The following is a 19,365-nucleotide window of genomic DNA, read 5'->3' as shown; positions in this document are numbered from 1 at the left end:
TAACAACGCTTTTAGCGAGAGTCCTTTATTTTCCATAAAATTTTACTGAATAAAATCTAGCAAAATTATTTTTTGAGTACTTCTGGTTTCTCCAAAAAAATGCCAATTTTACACATCATTTTAAAATTTATTTAAGTAACTATAGAAAGAACTTTCATGAAAGGTTTTGTTATGAATCCTATATTTTATGTTTCCAGTATTATTAATATGAATAAATTGTAATAAAATTTAGAAATAATAATTTAAATCATTAAGGAAACTCAGTTTTGCATTTATTTTATTTTGACATGCTTTTGTTCATAGCATGCCCTGTCACTGTCTGTCTCCTTCCCCTACTTGGTTATTTCTTCATTGCCCTTACATGATATTATATCAGATATCCCTTTATTTTATCTGCTTATACTTGGTCTGTCTCTTCTTCACCAGGATGTTAGCTCTATAATGGCAGGGAGTTTATCTTCCTCACTACAATATTCCTAGCACTGATGGCAATGCATGTCGGTCTCAGTAAATATTTACAAAGTGCGTGGATTATTCACTTAATTTACAGTAGATCATGGTTTTTGTGAGATTCTTTGAATAGCATGTAAACCCCCAAGAGGATATTAGGTTATTGCTATGGAGGGAAAAAAATGAAGGGGGCGCCTGGGTGGCACAGCGGTTAAGCGTCTGCCTTCGGCTCAGGGCGTGATCCCGGCGTTGTGGGATCGAGCCCCACATCAGGCTCCTCCACTATGAGCCTGCTTCTTCCTCTCCCACTCCCCCTGCTTGTGTTCCCTCTCTCGCTGGCTGTCTCTATCTCTGTCAAATAAATAAAATCTTTTAAAAAAAAATGAAGAGAAAGTATCAGCTATGCCAGGAAACATCTGGAATTGAGGCATGGGGGGAACCACCCAAAGGGGCTTCAGGACATAGGAGAGAGCACTGTTGCACCTTGTTCTCAAGATTCCCCAGTGACGTTTTCCTGGACATTCAGGACCAGAACAGGAAACACTATCATGATAGAGATACATAGAAGTGAATTCAAAAATCTTGGAACATAGTTTTCTACGCTCAGATGAGTTACCTTTATCTGTCTCTGACACATGTATCTAATTAAAACACTGAAAATAGCTGATTCATTATGAAGCCCCAAATCCTCAACTTTTAGAATCTCAAAAATTAGTTTATACTAACTGTTTCTCTATGTCATACCATACTATAATTCATTTAGTGTTTCCTGGCACTTTTGACCTTATGTCTTTAAAGGTTGAAATTTGTTTTGGCCAATATGCTGCCATGGGAGTTTCGGCAAATGTTAGCAAGAAAAATAATTCATAAAGTGTCAGAGTGAAAATAAATCTGTAATCCTATATAAGCAATAAATCTGGAAAATAAATCTGATTGGACACCCAGAAAACAAATTATCCATTCAAGCACTATAAGTAGTAAAAAGTTCCCTGCTCTTTTTAAGTAAATAAAGTTCAATCCAGACCAAAATTTACACACTTTCAACAAAAATTTAAATTTACATATCAGTTCATAAAACAAGATAATGGTAATCCAATGCAATCACAAAAACAGTATGGCTTTCAGAAGTGAATTCCTTATTTGTGATTTTGAAGATTCTGACTAAAATCTTATCCTAAATGTGAGTCTGGAGTTTCTTGAATGCAGGAATGTTTAATTCATTCGTTTACAACCTCAGTGTCTGGGACACAGAGGGCCTCATGGATGTTGAATTAATGAATGAATGCCCATAAATCAGGAGTTTTTTTTCTATTCCAACACACTGTTAAAACGAATTCCCTCAACTATTTTTCTAAAACAAATGCTGAACAAGATATAGAGTAGGACTTATGTATAAGCTGACACTTTCTTCCTTCCCAATGAACTGATATCATTTTAATTCAGTTAACCATCCTTACCTTTAAATTACCTCAGTGCACACTGAACCCATGCTCAGGGAAGAATAGGGCCTGAATTATTCAAGTGTTATCTCATTCTCTTTGCCAATAGTTTCACTGGGCTTACTTCTTCGTGTGTGTGTGTGTGTGTGTGTGTGTGTGTGTGTGTGTGTATACACATTTCCCCCCCACCCCCCGTCCTTTACGTTATTTCATTGGATATTTGGGCTGGTAACAGAAGCTCTTTTATTTCATCTTTGATTTGTTTAGTAGGTAGGGCAGTCTTCATGCTGATTGATTAAGCATTTCAACACTGTTATCAAGGACCCAGATATTTTGCATCTTTCCACAAGGAAAACATCAGTATCACCTTAGCAAGCCATCAAGGGTCATTACAAATGCTATATGCAAGCATGACAATTTTAGGGGAAATAAAGCACACTCTGAAAAGAAACTTTCCCCAGATTACTGACAGCAGGCTTATTCTAATGTTTCATTGGCCCTGATTAAGTCATAATTCTGATCTAATTACATGCTCCATATTCTCCTGGTTATAACTTTTTTTTTTTTTGCTTGTTGTCAGTTTTTGTTTCCTCAGACAAGCTTTAATATCTCTTGTTGCTAATTAGTAAAATGATAGCACTTAGTCTTGAAACTGTAGACCTTTCTAATATTTATGAAGAAATGCCAGCAAGATTTTTTTTAAAAAGGAAATATATTTTTTTTTGTAATTCCAGCCATAAAAAAGCAGCTATTATTTTGCATCACAATTTCCATGTTAAAGTTAATGCTAACAAAGGAACTTGGTGAAATAGTGGAACTTCAGCATGGTTCTACATTATAAAGAATAACTTTAGTCCCTAAAGTTTTTGTAATTTTGATTGATTGACCTATTTTATAACTTACTGTCCTGGCAATGGTATTTACATTGAAATCAGTTTTTGAAAATATGTAAAGGTTTGTGAGTTTGTCAGTTCACAAAAGGTTGATTGACACTTCCTTCTTTACCCACATGCATGAAGGTAAACACAAATAATATACGAGTCTTTGGATATCTTGTTTTTTTAAAAAGAAACTATTTCCAGACAAAAACTGGGAGAATTTGTCAACAACAAACTCAAAATAAAGTAAATACTGAAGGAAGTTTTTCAGGCAGAAGAAAAATAATCCCAAAAGGAATAAGGAAACTAAGAAGTAATGGAAAGCAATCAAAAAGTAAACAAAAATGTGGACAAATGTAAATGATTATTGACTATGTAAAAAATAGCAATGATATGTATGGGGTGTAAAATATATATGAAAGTAAAAGTGCATTCAAGAATAACAAAATGTGAGAGAGAGTACAATGAATTGTAAGGTTGTAATATAGTTTGGGAACTAGTACAAGACAGAGTTGTCCCATTGGAATGTAATGCAAGCCACATACACAATTTTGAATGTTAGTAGTTGCACTAGAAAAAGTAAAATGCAATAGGTAAAGTCAATTTTAATGTATCTCACCAGAAATATAATTTCAGTATGCAACCAATTTAACTTATTAATGAGATATTTTATATATTTTTGTACTAAATCTACAATTTTAAGCATGTATTTCAGCAAATCTCAACTGCAACAAGCCACTTTTCAAGCTCGATAACCACATATGACTAGAAGCTGCCATATTAGACAAAACAGTGTTAGGCTCTAGGTCAAGAAAGAACTCGCAATCTTTACAGAAATCACTAAAAATACTAAAAGTAGAAGAACATATAATAATCAAGTGTGAAAATATGAAACAATGGGATATTAAATAAAGTTAGTAGAGTCATATACACTGCTGGTGTCCTGCTGGCCAGGGCACCTGTACTACAGCTGTTCTGAGTATTTTTGCCAATAACTCAGTTTCCCTTATCTGGAGAATTACCCTTAGTCAAAGAGAAACAAGGTCTTCCACGTTATGCTCCCAGCCCCAACATAAAGCCAAAGGCAATGACTGACTTACACAGGGCAAAAAAGGCTGGCACCTTTGGCAAAAGGTTGAACCAATTCTAGGGTACAATTTGAACTTCAAAATTCCTGCAACCACATCTTAGCTCACCTCCTCTCCCTACCTTATCCTGCTTCCCTCCAAAAGCATTCCTTCAATAAATTATGTGTATCCAAATCCCTGTCTCAGGCTCTGTTTCTAGAGAACCTAACTTGAGACTCTTGATTGATCAAAAAGAAAGCAAGGAGAGAAAAAGGAACATAAAACAAATGAGGAAAATAAGCATTAAAGATATAGTAGATGTAAACCCAAATATCAGCAACCATATTGAAATGTAAATGGTCTAAATATTCTTGTTAAAATCTAAAGATTGTCAGGTGATAAAAATATTTAAGAAAGCCTATAACTATATGCTCCTAATGAGAAAATAACACATATATAAAAGGATGAAGAAATATATAGTATACAAACACCAAAAGAAAACTGGTTTTGCTATACCAATGTCAGATAAGACCTATTTTAAGGCAAAAACATTCCTAGAGATAAATAGGGATCTTTAATAATAATAAAATGCCCCATCCACCAGGAAGACATAAAAATTCGATTGTATAGGGGCACCTGCGTGGCTCAGTCATTAAGTGTCTGCCTTTGGCTCAGGGCGTGATCCCGGTGTAATGGGATCGAGCCCCACATCGGGCTCCTCCGCTGAGAGCCTGCTTCTTCCTCTCCCACTCCCCCTGCTTGTGTTCCCTCTCTCTCTGTCAAATAAATAAATAAAATTTTTAAAAATAAATAAAAATAAAAAATAAAAAGTCTATTGTATAGACCTACTAATATAGCTTTACAATATGAAAGCTAAAAATTGACAGATTTTAAAAATACACAAATCTACAATCAGTGAGGGAGAATTTAACACATCTAATTTGATAACTGACAAAAAAAAAGCATCCAAAAAATTAGTAAAGCCATAGATATTCTGAGCAACACAATTAACAAAATAAAAATATTGTTTTGTTAAAATGCACCAGAGGATGACAGAATACACAATTTTGGCAACTGTATATGGAACATTACAAAATAGATCGTATTTTGGGCCAAAAAGCCAAACCCAACAAATCTAAAAGGATTCCAATAATCCAAATACATTATTTGATTATAGTGGAACAAAGGTAGAAGTCAGTAACAAAAAAATAAATATAAAATCTTCAAATGTCTAGAAATTAAGTAAAATTATCTACATAACCAATGAGTTAAAGATGAAGTTATAGTGCTTGTTAAAGTATTTGAGCTGAATAATAATTGAAATACATATTTTAAAAGATTTGTTTATTTATTTTAGAGAGAAAGAGCCAGGGGAGGGCCAAAAGGAGAGGGAGAGAGAGACAATCTTCAAGCAGACTCCTTACTGAGCACAGAGTCCCACACAGGGCTTGATCCCTGAGATCATGACCTGAGCCAAAACCAAGAGTCAGACGCTCAACTGACTGAGCCACCCAAGTGCCCCTGAAATACAATATTTTGAGACACAATTTAGTTATTACTGTGTTGAGATGGAAACTTATGCCTTGAATTCATATATTAAGAAACTGAAAAACCTGAAAATGAACTGTTTAGATATTCATCTCAAGAAGTGGGAAAAAGAAACTAAATTAATTCAAGAAGGAGTAAAGAGAAAAGATAAAAATAAAGTCAGTAATAATAAAGATAATAAATAATAAAAGGACAAAAATAACTGAAACAGAAAACATATGCAATAGAAAAATCAATAAGTCAAAAAGTTAATTATTTGGAAAGAGCAATGAATTGATATTCTCCTAGCAAGATTAAGCAATGAAAAGCAGAGAAACCACAAATAACTTAGGAACAAAACAGGGAGTATTACCATAGGTCTCACAGATGCAGAAAAACATTTGATAAAATGTAAGACTACAGGGGAGAAAAAATAACCTCTAAGCAAATTAGGAATAAAAGAAATTTTTCTGTAACAAAGAACATTGACCTAAAAATACAAATTAATAAAAAGAAGAAATTACCTTAAAGTGACAAAGAATATGTATAAAAAACGGTCACAGAAATGATACTTACCTGTGAAATATTGAAAACTTTCCCCAGACTTTTGAGATGGATGAGAAAATGTTTACCACCATCATCATTTGTATTCAACATTACACTGCACATTGTACCCAGTATAATAAGGATAGATGAGAGAGAGAGAGATTATAGATAGGTGGATAGATAGATGATAGATAGATAGATAGATAGATAGATAGATAGATAGATAGATAGACAGAATCAATAGTTGAATGGATGAATAAATGGTAATATATTTGTACAATGAAATACTATGCTGCCACGAAAAATAACAAATTTGCTACGTAAAACAGTATGAATCAATCACAGAGACATGGTGATGAACTAAAGAAGCCATGCACAGAAAGGTTTACACCATATGATTCCACTTTTATAAAAGTCCAAATTTGTAAAAATAAATTGGTGATAATATAAATCAGGATAATAGTTAACTTGGTAGCAGTAATCACTAGGAAGGAGACAACTGGGACTTCTGGAATGCTAGATTAGTGCTCTATTTCTTTATCTGTGGACTGGTTACATGGCTTTACTCTTTTAATTTGTGCTTCTCTTTCATCTCTCTCTTTTTAAAAAAATATTTAGAAACAAAAATGTATAATATCTAATAGGTATGCTTAGGTCTTAAAAAAAACAATAAAAATGTTATTTTAGAAGACAGGTTAAATTTTATGAGACAATTTATTGAATTATTGTCCCATTTACATTTTAATAATAAGAGTTTGTTCATTTTGATCACCATTTTATGGTGATCAAAATAAATAATGACTATATTGTACAAATATAGTCACCATTTAACTATAACTGAAATATAGAAAATTGAGAAAATCTATAAACCTGGTCACAAAGAACTTTAGATAACCTTTTAAGTCTTCATTATTATTTCTTACCCTAGGAGTCTGGTCTTCAAAATGTGATGGAAAGGATTTTTTTCTGGTAGTGAGGAGAAAAGATGTGCAGAAGTCTTCCCTATCCACACTTTCACTTTCCATGGTTTTATGTTCCATGGTTTCAGTTACCCACAGTCAGCCACTGTCTAGAAGATGATCCTAGTGACATATCATCAGAAAGTCAATAGTAGTTTTGTGCTATGTCACAATGCCAACATCATTCACCTCATCTCATCGTGTAGGCGTTTTATCATCTCACATCATCATAAGGATGAGTAAAGTACAATAAGATAATTTGAGAGAGAAAACACATTTTTATAAATTTTATTGTACTATTTCATTGTGTTATATGTGTTAATCTCTTACTGTGTTTAACTTATAAATTAAACTTTTACAGGTTTTATGGACAGGAAAAACATTGTGCTAAATGTGGTTTTAACAACTGGAGACTTTGGAACATATCCCCCACAGATAAGGGAGGACTACTGTAACGTTTAGATCTGTTACCTGGTGAAGGCAACAGAAATCTTTGAAGTGTGGATAAGGTAAGCTAAGTCATCTTCCTAAAGAGAACCCCAGCACTTCTTCAGTAATCTCATTTTGTCTTAGATTAAAAAAAAAAAAAACAACCCACACAACAAAACAACAATCCTTAATACACTCTTTAGTAGTGACAGCACAAAAAGAAATACAGAGTTTTAAATTTTTTCTATTTTTCTATTTTGATGGAGATCATTGTAGGTTATGACAGTCTGTAGAGGCTTGTGAGATAAATAAAAAGCATGAGAACTGCTGATTTCTTTTGAAGCATTTGGGATCTAACTTGAATGGGGTTTCTGATCTACCACATTACATCAGTTCTGGTAGTATCAAATTTATATTTACTAAGCACCACAAAATTTTTGTGGCAGACTTCTTTTGCCCAGGCTAACACAGAAACATATGAAAATTGATTAAATGTTTGGCTTAACCTAGAAGCACAGTAGTCCATTTATATGCACAGAAAAAGACATATGACCATGCATATAAAAATATGAACTGTTTTTTTTTAACATACCTGTTTATGCCTAAAACAAGAAAAAAATATACAATAAAATAGGATTTTTTTCCCTTCTATAATAAAAGGCTTTCCCTCTCACCTCTTTTCTTTTTTTCTCTCTCTCTCTCTCAAAAAAAAAAATCTGATTTCACAAAAAGCAGAACTGGAATTTAGATGGCATGGGAAGAAAGTAAACAAATAATACATACATTTAGAGAATGCTATTGGAAAGACGTCTGAGATAAACAAATGGAAAATGCTGCTATGAATCAAACTGGGCAATTTAGCTATTTTTTCTATAAAACATAAAAGATACCAGAGTGGGAAAAGCAATAAGTTATCCTTGGAAATTGAACCATAATAAAAATCATCCACAAGTATTCACATAGTTCCCTTTTAGACAAAAATTTTGGAGAAAATATAGACAGAATTTTAGAATTTTTAAAAAAATATTAATACCTCTGAGTGGTTTTTGTTGGATGTCTGGTGGGTGGTTGAGTAAGTGATATGGTAAATAATGATCTTGAGTCACCATAAACCTTGACAGACTTCCTTAATAACCAAATAGTTAAATAGTTTCAATAAACTTTTATACATTGTATACACACATGACATTGCTACTAATTTTTCTTTTGTCAGTTATCTTTTACAGTAATTTAAATAAAAATTTATATTCACCTTTATTTTTACCATTTCCAACATTTTTGGGTGCGTGTATAGACACAAGTTTCTGTCTGGTATATTCTTTCTGTCTAAGGAAACACCTTTATCATTTCTTATAGTGAAAGTTTGCTGATCATGAATTCTCTTGTTTCTTTCTTTTCCATTAAGTCTTTATTTCTCCTTTTCCAGTGATACAGTAACTGGGTGCTAATTTCTGGGGTGGTAGGGCTTCTTCCCCCCTTTCAGCACTTCCAAAGAAGATACTCCATCATCTTCAGGCTTAGATCATCTTTAATAAAAGTCTGTCTAAATTCTGACCTTTGTTCCTCTGTGTATAAAGTGTCTTTTCCACTCTCTGCCTTCTACATTTTATCTTTATCTTTGGTTTTTAATAGTTGAAGTCTGATGCATCTAGGTGTTTTCTTCTTCCCTCCTTCTTCCTTCCTTCCTTCCTTCCTTCCTTCCTTCCTTCCTTCCTTCCTTCCTTCCTTCCTTCCTCCCTCCCTCCCTCCCTCCCTCCCTCCCTCCCTCCCTCCCCCCCTCCCCCCTCCCTCCCTCCCTCCCTCCCTCCCTTCCTTCCTTCCTTCCTTCCTTCCTTGTATTTTATTCTGCTGCGTGTTCTATGAGTTTTTCAGATCTATGTTTTAAAGTCTTTTATTATTTGGGAGAAATTCTAGCTAATTTCAAATATTTCTTCTCCTCATTATTTTCTTTTTCATTCCGAGATTCCAATAGCTCATATATTAGACCATTTGACATTGTCCCATGGTTCTTGGATGCAGGAGCTTCTCTCTCTCTTTGTATTTTAGTTTGAATACTTTCTTTTGACTTACCCTTAGCTTTGCTACTATAGCTTTATTTCTGGTATTTTTTTATTTCATACTTTCTTAGAGTTTCTATTTCTCTGCTAAAATTTTCCATATGTCCTTGTAAATTGGCCATCTTTTTACACTTTTACACTAGGACCTTTACATAAATCATTTTTTTTTATTTTTAATACCCTGCCTAATAGCTCCAGCATCTGGGTTCTGCAGATTATATTGTCTCTTGACAGAAGGTTGTATTCTCTTGCATTTTATGTATCTTGTAATTTGGGTGTCGTGTGTGGGAGAGTAAAGTCTGAGGTATATAATATTTTATGCCTGGAATTGGACACACCTCCACTACACATTTAACGTTTGGAGTTGAGTCAATGTGATCAGGCTTGTCTAGGGGTTGGAATTTGCTAGTTCTTTGTACCTTAAGCACACTATGGGCTTCTGATTCCCTGTACTTAAGGTAGAGGTTGAGTTACTAAAAGACATTTTTCAATGTTTCATTTCTACTCTCAAGTTTTCTTCTGTGAACCTGAGCTTCAAAGAAGGTCTATCTTCTTGCCCTTCCCCCAGTGATAGACTGCTGTTACTTGTTATTCATTGTTAGCAAACCGAGTGGTAGAAGATGGGAATATTCTTTATTTCTTTATCCTCAGCCTTAGGCAAGACCTGTCCCTTTCCATCTTATAGAAAGAGCTTTCTTAGGATGAATATCCACCATCTGCATCAAAATGGATGGAACTGGAGGGGATTATGCTAAGTGAAATAAGTCAAGCAGAGAAAGACAATTATCATAGGGTTTCACTTACGTGTGGAACATAAGGAATAGCATGGAGGACATTAGGAGAAGGAAGGGAAAAATGAAGGGGGGAAAATCAGAGAGGGAGAGGAACCATGAGAGACTATGGACTCCAGGAAGCAAACTGAGGGTTTCAGAGGGGATTGTGGGGGGATGGGTTAGCCCAGTGATGGGTATTAAGGAGGGCATGTATCGCAATGAGCACTGGGTGTTATATGCAAACAATGAATCAGGGAACCCTACCTCAAAAACTAATGAAATACTGTATGGTGACTAACATAACAGAATAAGAAGGAAAGAAAAGAAAAAAAAAAGAAAAGGAAAGGAAAGAAAAGAAGGAAAGGAAGGAAGGAAGGAAAAGAAAGAAAAGAAAAGAAAAGGAAAGAAAAGAAAAAGAAGCAAGCTAGCTTTCTTGGTAATTATGCCCCTCAACCAGCAGAAGTAAATCTATAGTGCTGTGGGTGAAAGGTAATTTCTTATCCTTCCCTCAGGAGTAGAAGATTTTTCTTTTTTTTCCTGTTTCCTCCCCTAGCCCCAAAGGGCCTTAAGCTATGTCTGAGAGAGACAATATTAGCTGTCCTTCACCTAGAGGTTTAAAGTTTTTTTTCATAGAAAAAACAGGAAAAGGATCCAAACAGGGGTTTCTATGTCTCTCACTGCCGTTCTCCTACATTGACTTTCTGATGATTGTCTGAAGGGGGATCATCTCCTTCTGGACAGTGGTTGACTGTGAGTAACGGAACCATGGAACATACTCATTTACGTATCCCAAAGAGAATCCCGAAGAACTGACAACAAACAAACAAAACAAAACAAAACAAACAAGCAAAACCTCCTGGAACTAATAAGCATTATAACAAGGTGGCAGGATACAAACTAAATAGACAAAAGTCAATTGTTTCCCTATATACTAGCAACAAACAAGTCGAATTTAACATTAAAAACAGTGTTATTTATACTGGCACCCAAAAGTAATGAAATACCTATGTATAAGTCTAATAAAATGTCAAGATCTATATGAAGAAAACTATAAAACTCTGATGAATGAAGCCAAAGACCTAATAAATGGAGAGATATCCCAAGTTTATGGATGAGATGACAATATTGTCAAGATGTCAGTTCTTCCCGACTTGATCTATAGATTCAATGCAATCCCAATCAAAATCCCAGCAAGTTCTTGGATCCTGATAGACAGATTCTAAAGTTTATATGAGAGGCAAAAGACCTAGAATAGCCAACATGATATTGATGGGGAACAAAGTTGGAGGACTGATACAACCTAACTTTAACACTTCCTATGAAATTACAGAGTTACAGTAATCAAGTTAGTGTGGTATTGGGGAAAGAATAGACAAATAGATCAATGCAACAGATTTACAAGCCAAGAAATAGACCCACATAAATATGGTCAACTGATTATTGACAAAGGAGCCGAAGCAATTCAATGGACCAAATACGACCTTTTCAATAAATGATGCTAGAACAACTTGACATCCATATGCAAAAAAAAAAAAAAAAAAAAAAAAAAAAATCTAGACACAGACATTACACCTCCCACAAAATGGATTATATACTGATGTGTAATATGCAAACATATAAACATTCTGGCAGACAACATAGAAGAAAACCTAGATGACCTTGGGTACGCCAATGACTTTGAAACATAACACCAGGCATGATCCATGAAAGAAAAAATGGATAAGGTGAACATATTAAAATAAAAACTCCTACTCTTGAAAGACAATATCAAGAGATGAGAAGATAAGGAATAGATTAGAAGAAAATATCGGCAAAAGATACAGCTAATGAAGGACTATTATCCAAAATATACAAAGAATTCCTAAAACTCAACAATAAAGAAACAAATGACCTGATTAAATAATGGCCCAAAGACCTTAAGAGACACATCACCAAAGAAGATACACAGTTGGCAAATAAGCATATGAAAAAATGCTCCACATCATGTGTAATCAGGGAAATGTAAATTAAAACAATGATGAAATATAACTACATATCTATAAGAAAAGCCAAAATCCAGAACATTGACAACATCAGACGTTGGCCAGAATGTAGAGTGGCAGGAACTCATTTATTGCTGGTGGGAATGCAAAATGCTACAACCACTTTGGAAGACAGTTGAGCTGTTTCTTAAAAACTAAATGTATTCTTGCCACATAATCTAGCAAATATTCTCTTTGATATTTACCTAAAGGATTGAAAACATGTTCATCTAAAAATCTGCATGTAGATTTTTTTTTTTTTTAAGATTTTATTCATGAGAGAGAGAGAGCACAAGCAGGGGAAGGAGCAGAGGGAGAGGGAGAAGCAGGCTCCCAGCCGAGCAGAGAGCCCAATGAGGGCCTCAATCCTAGGCAGACCCTGCACACAAATGTTTACAGCCGCTTTATTCATAATTGCTAGAACTTGGAAGAAACCAAGATGTCCTTCAGTAGGTGAACAGATAAATACCTCCAGACAATGAAATATTATTTAGTGCTAAAAAGAAACGAGCTATCAAGCCATGAAAAGACATGAAGGAACCTTAAATGCCTGTTGCTAAGTGAAAGAAGCCAATCTAAAAGGCTACAAAGTGTATGATTTCAACCATGTGACATTCTGGAAAAGGCAGAACTATGAAGGTAGTAAAAGGATCAGTGGTTATGAGATGGGGGTGAATAGGCAGAACACAGAGGATTTTTAGAGATGAGAAAATACTCTGTATGATACTATAATGGTGGATACATATCTTTATACATTTGTCCAAACCCATAGAATGTATAACATCAAGAGTTATAATGTAGTATAGTCTTCGGGTGATTATGCTGTGTCAGTGCAGGCCTATCAATTGTAACTAATGCACCACTTCCGTGTATTGTTAATGGGGGGAGGTGCTATGCATGTGTGGGGGAAGGGAATATATGGAAAATCTCTGTACCTCTCTCTTAATTTTGCTGTGAATCTAAAACTGCTGTAAAAAAATAAAGACAGTCCTAAAAAAATTCCTAAATACCAAGATAGATGCCAAAATAGAATGATTCTACCTAGTGAAAATGTGTATGTGTGTCCACACATATTCTTCTGCATATAAAAACATATGCACGGAATGAATATAAAATAAAACATGACCGAACTGGACCAAAGGTATACATTGATTAAATGTAAATAGAATATCACACTTATTACAAAATTCAGGGTGGCTACCAAAGCAAAATAAAATTCTAATCTGTGTTTATGGAAACATCCAAAATAAGGAGACTCGGAAGGATGATAATAAAGATAAGATGATGGCAAACAAAAATATAAATGAATAAACAAAAAGCAGGACTCACGATCCTGTTTTCAAATAAGGCCTAATTTATCCCTCAAATATGAAATGAGACCAAGAAAAGAACCCTTCATGATGCTAAACACTAAAATGCATAATAAAAATGTTTTTAATATCTACCTGTAAAATACTGGAAGTCCTAGCCACAACAATCAGATAAGAAAAAGAAACAAGAAACATTCATATTGATACAGAAGTTGTTTAACTGTCACTGTTTGAAAACGATGTGATACTATACATAGAAGATTCTAAAGACTCCAACAAAAAAAACTACTAGAAGTAATAAATGAATTCATCAAAGCTGCAAGAGACAAACTTAATCTCCAGAAATCAACAGTGTTTCTATACATTAATAATAAAATAGCAGAAAGAGAAATTAAGAAAACAATTTTACTTACAATTGCACCAAAGCAGTATGAAATACCTAGGAATAAATTTAACCTAAGAGGTGAAAGACTTATACCCTAAAAACTATAAAACATTAATGAAAGAAATTGAAGATGACACAAAAAAATGCAAAGATAGTCCATGCTCCCGCATTGGAAGAATTAATATTGTTACAACGTCCATACTACCCAGAGCAATCTGTAGATTCAGTGCAACCCCTATCAAAATACGAACAGCATTTTTCACAGAACTAGAACAAATAATGCTACAATTTGCATGGAACCACAAATCTGTATGGATCCTGAATAGCCAAAGCAACCCTGAGAAAGAGCAAAGTTGAAAGTATCACAGTTCCAGATTTCAAGATCTGCTACAAAGCAAAATAATCAAAACAATATGGTACTGGCACAAAAATAGAAACAGAGACCAAAAGAATAGAATAGAGAGCCCAGAAATAAACTCACACTTAAGTAGTTGATTAATCTATAGCAAAAGAGGCATAAATATACGATGGGGAAAAGACATCTTTTCAGTAGGTGCTGGTACAGCTACATGTAAAAAAATGAAACTGGATCACTTTCTAACATCATACACAAGAATAAACTCAAAATGAATTAAAGGCCTAAATGTGAGACCTGGAACCAGAAAAATCCTAGAAGAGAACACAAGCAGGAATTTCTCTGACACCAGCTGGCTGTAGCAACATTTTTGTAGATAAGTCTTTTAAGGCAAAGGAAACAAAATAAACTATTGGGACTACATCAAAATAAAAAGCTTTTGCACAACCAAGGAAATCATCAACAAAACAAAAAGGCAACCTACAGAATGGGAGAAGATATTTGCAAATGATCTGATAAGGGGCTAATATTCCTTTACAAAGCAGAAACTAGTGGAGATGAAGAAAGAAAAAGACACAACTAATAGACTAACACACCCCTCGCAAATCTAGCAAAATAAAATGGAAAACTTTAGAAAAGATGTCAAAGTTCTTTTTTTTTAATATTTATTTATTTGACAGAGAGACAGCCAGTGAGAGAGTCAACACAAGCAGGGGGAGCGAGAGAGGAAGAAGCAGGCTCCCAGCAGAGGAGCCCGATGTGGGTTTTGATCTCAGGACCCCGGGATCACGCCCTGAGCCAAAGGCAGACGCTCAACGACTGAGCCACCCAGGCACCCAAGATGTCAAAGTTCTAAACACAGTAATGTAGACTATATAGAACCATATGAAACTTTGTACCATAATAAAAGAGAACATGCCTTCTTTTCAAATAAACAAAACATTTGTGAAAATTGCCTGTATATGAGTTCAGAACAAAAGCTTCAATAAATTTTAAAAAGTAGATATATTACTGTGATCATTTGAAAACATATTCATAATTTTTTTTCTTTTCCTAACATCCAGAAATGAAGTCCGTATGCCCTACCCTTGAATGAGGGCAAGTCTTTGTGAGACTATTTTAAGTCACCAGCCCTTTAGAAAGAGGATTTGTCTCTGAGTGATAAGGCATTGTAATGTCCTGATAAAAATGGTGTCACAAACTGTCTTTTAGCACTCCACATCGCTTCTGCACCCTTTTATACTCTTCTCTGGGATCACAGGGCGAGAAGCCCAGGAACTACATGCCCACAGTACCTTCCTATCACAGTGTGAGCACAGGTTACAAATGAGAGGCACAGCAGTGACATTCAAAAAGTGAAAAAGAAAGATCACTGTGACATGTGAGAAAGACCCAGGGGTCCATGAGATGAGGCTTCCATTGACCAAATATAGAATATTTAACTTCATTGGTCTGAATGAAAATGAAATATATTAAAATGCTATTAAGAAAAAAGGTGGAAAAGAGACAGAATGTATTCTTTTTACAGAGATGCTGAGACTGATAGGAGCAGCAGCAGCGGAAACCATCTCGCACCGCGTATCCTCTCTCATCCTTCGGTCTGGGGAGTGGGAGGTGCCTGTGGCTTCAGCAGTCTCTTCCAGCACTTCACTTCAATCTCCTAAGTCCCTGTATTAAATTTCTTTCTGCTTGAAATATTTACGTATATGGTTTTGTTTTCACAATTAGACCTTGACTAGCGCACTTGGGAACAATCATGGCAGTCTCTTACTTAACATATCAGTCTCGTGTAGTCCATTCTTCCTGAACCAGGACAGAAATACTTCAGTGTCTGAGAGCCCAAGACAGCTGGGATACACTTTTAATATTCTTATACCAACATTAAGAGGAGAACTAAAGAAAGTATTGTTGTACTAAATCATCCCATTTTGAGGTTCTGGAACTAAAGGGAGGTGGATATTTTTAACAAACCCTGTCTGTGCTTGAATGCCAGCTTATTATACACAGGACTAAAGCCATGAGTTTATAGACGGGAGAGAATTGTGCCCGAGCCTTCCCTAGAGAAATGTATCAAAATCATGACGCAGGCATTTCCACGTCCCCCAGCTAAATACTATCTAGGAGTAACCCAGACCCCACTTAGAGCCCTAACAGGAGGGTTTTAATATCAGTAATTTAATTCTGACAGAACTGAGGTCATTGTTTTGTTGTCATAATAAAAGGATGGTGGTTTGTGGAGTCTGGAAAAAAAGAACAAGAATGTGTTTTCAAGTTCTGCCCGAGAAAGAGCATGCCTATGACAATTAGTACTGATTTTTTTACGCTTAGAGAAAAGGGTGATTCATTTCATGTATAAAAATTTAAGAGGGAAAAATTAATTCCTTTTTTTCCCCTATGTCATTGGACAGCTGCTATTTTGGGTATCTGAGAGGACCACCTTCCAGAACACTTAAGTAAATCAATAGGTGACCTAAGATAGAGACCCGGAAGAAAACAAAGGTTTTGTTTCAAAATGTACTTCGGATTTGTTTTTATCAGCCATGGTAAGTCAGGCAGACATGGAAACGATTGTCACGAAGGAAGAAGTTTTATACTTACAGATCTTTAGAAACAGGCGGCGTGACACATCATGCAGGGGCGCCAGGAGAAGCAGCAGGCTGGACCAGGAGGCAAAGGGAGCGGAGAGAAAGCAGGGGCAAGAAGCTTCATTGTGGTTTTTATGGGAAGGAACAGGCAAGGCAGCGCAAGGCAGGCTAAGCAGCCTTAGGATTGTGAGGTTTGAGTAATCTGGGGTGGAGGGGCTGGCGGGTACCTGCCCCTGGCCTGGAATGTTAGGAGCCTGACGAAGGAGGTGAAGAGTGGCTGGCCTCTGGGTTAGTTAATTTGCATATGAAAGCACACTTCCAGGCAAGATGTTTGCTCTCTAGAAATAAAGGAACCATGGGTGTGGCAGCCTCTTCCAGTTCAGCACATCCCCAGATGGCAGTGTGTCATGAATACTAATAAATAATAAAGTGAATGAAGGTTTACGGTAAGGCTCTTTTCTCGTAGTGCCCAACCATACACCCCAGTATGGGTTCCAAAATTTCTACATAGTCCTGGCAAAGACCAGGGATGACAATTTAGGCAGAAGTAGAGTTGATGTAGTTTCGGAATATAGGTGAGATTCAGTGGGGTGGGGTGGAGCGCAGAGCCGATGACCAAAAAAAAATTCTTGAGGCATCTTTGGTGCAAAATGGTGGTTTATTAAAGCACAGGGACAGGACCCCTGGGCAGAAAGAGCTGCTGCATGGGGGTATGAGGGGTGGCTGATCATATACTATGGCGTTGGGTGGGGGGTAAGGAAACAGGGAGGTTGAGAAAGTACTTTCATATGTTAAAGAAGACTCACAGGATCCTGGAGGCCTTGCCCTTGTCAAGTTAAGGTTGTTTTCCCCTCTAGCAAGGCATTAGCGTTGAGATGGTTGGGGGCTTCCTGGAAGAATGTCACACATGTCCCACCCAAGAGTGGGGGGTGGGGGAAGGTTGCACGGTGTCAGCTTATGCTTTGTCTTCAGCCAGCATTCTGCTCCCTCATCAGAGTGACCAGGATTTTCAATTCATTTAAAATGGATAATAAGGCAGCTCAAATAAAATGAGGAGCCTTTATTGAGAAGCTGTAAAATTATCTCACAGAAATGAAGCACAGTGGCCTCTTGGGAATAGAAACTGGGACTTAGGAACTACTAAAGATAGAAGTTTCCCTCTCTCTCTCTCTCTCTCTCTCTCTCTCTCTGTCTCTGACTCTCATTCTCTCCTTCTCCAGGACCACATATAAAACTGTATCTCATTTATTCTCATCCTCTCTGACCATTGGCTACTCTCCCCAGGCAATTTCTGATTGATTAATATGAGTATGAACATGGCTGAAAGTGCCTGCCCTAGGCCCAACTCTATAAAATCATTTAATTAATAGGCCCCATGTCATTTGACTGTAAACTTTATGTCTCAAAAAAACACGTTTGGTTACAGGCTAACCAACAGATTGATATCATTAGGATGAGTGTCAATCCCTAGGCCAATCTATTGTGGAGAAAGGTGCTAATATGATCAAACATGACCAGAGAGACCCATCTCTTCACCACGGAAGTGGAGCAGGCCCGTCAGGCACCTGAAACTATCAACTACAACTGAATATCCTACCACTGTAAGAGTTTTCAATCACCTCTGTTGTCTTAGTGGCTTGATTTTTCTTGGCATTTAAGAAATTGCTAGAACTCAGGACTTACTAGCCATTTATGCAGGGAGAAAAATGGTAGTAATGAATACTGCTCTGAATATTTCCAGTTCTCTGCCTTCCAGGCACATGGCATGATACCACTTTCTGGCTTCCAGTGGTTGGTTGAGGCCATGTAACAATTCTGGCCAAGGAACTGAAAGCACAAATCATGCATGCTGCTTTCTGGCTAAACATTTATTTTTGGTGTGATATCCTCTAAACTCTCTTTTGTTCCTGCCATGGCAGCATGTTCCTGAAAGTGGCTTTTATTAGCCTGGGCTCCAAAATAAGGACGGCACATAATGGACATGGGTTGTAGCAAGAGCAAGAACCAAATTCACTCTAGTTCTTTGAAACAGCTAAAAGTCCAAGCGAATTTTATTGTTGTTGGTGATGACTTTCCAGCACTTGGATGTGTTCTAGTAGAAATCAGGTTGTTGTTGAGGAGATTTGGGTATCTGAGTAGGGTTAGACTTTTTTTTTTTTTTTTAAAGATTTATTTATTTATTTTAGAGAGGCGTGGTGGGGGAGGGCAGAAGAAGAGGGAGAGAATCCTCAAGTGGACTCCATTGCTGAGTTGGGAGCCCAACACAGGGCTTAATCCCAGAACCCTGAGATCATGACCTGAGCAGAAACCAAGAGCCAGACACTTTAACCGACTGAGCCACCCAGGCACCCTTAGACTTGATGGCTGCTTTTAACCCTTCTCTTCTGGGTATGAAAGTTTTCTTCATCTTATTTGGCAATGAAGCTCATAGAAAACAGCTCTCTCCCCAGATGTCTTAGCTCTTAATTAGATACAGGACTTCCTGAAACCTATCCACAGACCTCCGATTTAAAAGTCCTGAGTTAGGACATTTTATGGTTTTATTATTCTGGTTAGTTGTGCCTAAAGGCTAGGAAGGAGGCCC

At 36.2% G+C, this 19,365-nt stretch overlaps 1 long non-coding RNA gene across 2 annotated transcripts in view; it reads left to right on the top strand.

The window, feature by feature from the left end:
• LOC148108422 (uncharacterized) overlaps positions 1–15,895 on the top strand; it is a 32,437-nt gene extending 16,542 nt beyond the window's left edge. For both annotated transcript variants that reach the window (XR_015727968.1, XR_015727969.1), the window contains exons 3-4: positions 7,228–7,375; positions 15,725–15,895. This is a non-coding gene — a long non-coding RNA (uncharacterized LOC148108422). The remainder of the gene's footprint in view (positions 1–7,227; positions 7,376–15,724) is intronic.
• The last annotated feature ends 3,470 nt before the right edge of the window (positions 15,896–19,365 follow it).

This window comes from Ursus americanus, chromosome 20 (assembly GCF_024610735.1).
Source record: "Ursus americanus isolate L20-20 chromosome 20, mUrsAme1.1.p, whole genome shotgun sequence".
In the NCBI taxonomy this organism is placed as follows: domain Eukaryota; kingdom Metazoa; phylum Chordata; class Mammalia; order Carnivora; family Ursidae; genus Ursus; species Ursus americanus.
This window is presented reverse-complemented; position numbering and strand designations above follow the sequence as displayed.